Source organism: Nicotiana tabacum, chromosome 3 (assembly GCF_000715075.1).
Source record: "Nicotiana tabacum cultivar K326 chromosome 3, ASM71507v2, whole genome shotgun sequence".
NCBI classification, from domain to species: domain Eukaryota; kingdom Viridiplantae; phylum Streptophyta; class Magnoliopsida; order Solanales; family Solanaceae; genus Nicotiana; species Nicotiana tabacum.
This window is the reverse complement of record NC_134082.1, coordinates 68,682,440-68,685,042: the sequence shown is the minus strand read 5'-3', so window position 1 is coordinate 68,685,042 and position 2,603 is coordinate 68,682,440. Positions and strand designations below refer to the sequence as shown.

General features: G+C 39.1%; 1 pseudogene; it reads left to right on the top strand.

The window, feature by feature from the left end:
• Positions 1-1,413: 1,413 nt before the first annotated feature.
• LOC142176425 (anthocyanidin 3-O-glucosyltransferase 5-like) lies at positions 1,414-2,090 on the top strand (annotated as a pseudogene).
• The last annotated feature ends 513 nt before the right edge of the window (positions 2,091-2,603 follow it).

Genomic DNA, 2,603 nt, shown 5'->3' with positions numbered 1-2,603 from the left:
CTCTTTGGGATCGGCTTAGGTGCCGCACTCGGAGGAAAAGGCTTCTGGATAAATTTTTTGGAGTCCGGTCCCTTCAATATCAGGGGTACTCCTGGGGTCTTATTGACCTTGGAGTTTTATGTTTCTACCTTTTTGTCATTATCCTCAATCTTTTCTCACCTGACTCCACCCGTTTCATTAACGCTTCGAGTATTTTCATTAACTCGGGGACCTGTTGGGGGTGTGGATTTGATTCTGCAGCTGTGCTATTGCCGCTTGTTGAGCTTGAAGAATTTTGAAAATCAGTTGGAGGCTTAATCCATCACCTTCACCTTTGGGGTGCTTCTTGAGCTGTTGGTCATGGTTCCCCGCGAACACTATTTTCGAGATCAGTTGGCAAATTGATGTTGATGGCCACCTACGAGTTAGCATCGAATGGGTCGACAACTGGGACATCGTTGGGATAGGCAGGAAACACATCATTGCTGGGCAACAAATTACTACTTTTGCCATGATATCTAGACTCAGCGTCAACGTTCAAGCGAGTAGACTAAGAGTTTGACCTTTTTAGGGTGACCTGAAATTAAAATTTTAAAGAACAAGCGTAAAATAGGGTGTATTATAGAGATTCGTATTAAATCGCCACTATTATCCTTAGCCCCATAGTGGGCACCAAACTATTTACCCCAAAATTAGGTAACAATAAACTTTATATGCGATTTTAAGGATATGTGATTTAATTTAATACGAATAATTAAGAATTATAGATAAATTAATTATAAATAAAATAAAAGATCAAACCAATTGTAATATTATGGACAAACCTGAACTTAGGTTGAGCAATGACCTCGTCCTCGATTGGACCCTCGGTTCGAGCCCAATCACGAATGAAGAACATAATAAGTGAGGAAAATTCTTGACAATAGCTACAAGGTAAAAATAAACTTTTATTCCCTAGAATCGCGTGATACAATGTGTGTTACAAAAAAAATTCTTTTATATAGTAGGAGATTTCAATCCTAAAATAAGTTTAAAAAAGGTAAAAATCTTCTTTTTCTGGTAATCGTTGATCCATCATCGACATCGAGCAAGATTCGCGCCGTGATATCCGGTTGAGGACGAGTATTGCGGCCCCCTATCAGTCGTGCATAACCGTACGTTGCGTCTCCCAAGGTCTAGAATTCATACTCGATCCGGGATGTATCATTTTACTATGTCATATGTCGTATATATGGTTCATCCTTCCCAGTCTCTAGCCCCGGTTATAATCTCGCGGATCGGTGTTCACGTCTCATTTTTTCATCACGCAATCAGGGTAAATATTACCCCCAATTTTCCCGTACACAAGCATAACATTAAAGTCACTGTATTCGCCGTCAACACTAGCTTGACCGGTCAAGACACATTCTCAAAGGCCCTAATTCTGATGGTAAAATGGCACCAATTGATTTAATTCCCATTCCTTCACTAGATGTATCTGGGTTAATTGACTCCACCACGAAGGTGTTCCCTTAGCTCTAAATAACTGTCCGCGAATCCTTGCGAGAGGTCTGCTCGGCCATTTCCAACTTGAACTATGCCAGGGGCCCGCTCGACCATTCGAACTTGAACTATACTAGGGGTCCGCTCAGCCATTTCCAACTTGAACCATTCTCTCGACGCTCTAATCATCGATCTTTTCAGTACTAGCGCCCTATTCATAGCCAATGAGTTCAATATTCCAAAGTACGTGTACCATACTAGCAATGCGTGGTCCACTACTAATTGTTTACAATCAAATCTTTGACAAAGAAATTCAGTGCCAATACGTTGGTCTTAAAAGAATGTTGGTAATTCCACGTTGTACACCATTTCAACCCAAAGACGTGGTAGATCCCATGTTGGATCGAAATGATCAACAGTACCATGATTGGATGATCCAAGGCATAGAATATATGTATTTCGATGGTGTTTTGATGAATACTTGGGATGAATTTGAACCTTTATCAATTCAAGCGTTTAGAGAAAATGAACAATTACGTGCAGTTGTCAAGGTGCCCATTTTTCCAATAGTTTCATTGATAAGAAAAGCAGAGTACACGAGCCGAAGATATCAAAATAGTGTAAATTAGAGGGTTACAAAAATTCTCTGAATTGTCTACACAACAAGTTCCAAACACAAAGCAACAATAGCAATAACAAATCAATTGATGAAGGAAAAGAAGTCAAAAAACTGGAGTTGCTGTTTGGGGCTCAAAATCAGATGCTACGGGCCTTCAAATCCAATCTCCACCGTTCACATCAAAGATCAAGATGTTAAAAAAAGACAGTCCAAATTTTAGCCCAATTCAAAGGTTCATGATCGGAAAATGTAGTTTGAAGTTGGCTGGTCGGAATAAAAATCTGCAGCAAAACAAACACTTTTTCTTCTCTCTTCTCTCTTGATGAAAGCTCTCTCAAAAATCACTCTTATGTACTTAGGTAATTCAAAGACTTATACCAATGAGCATAGAACAATTCTCCAAGGTTTCCCTATTTATAAATAATGAGTGATGCTTTCTCTTAAAGCTAAAACTAACTCTACATAGGAATAAAACACCGATTCCAATTTCGAATAGGTATAGAAACCAAAAGAGAATAATATT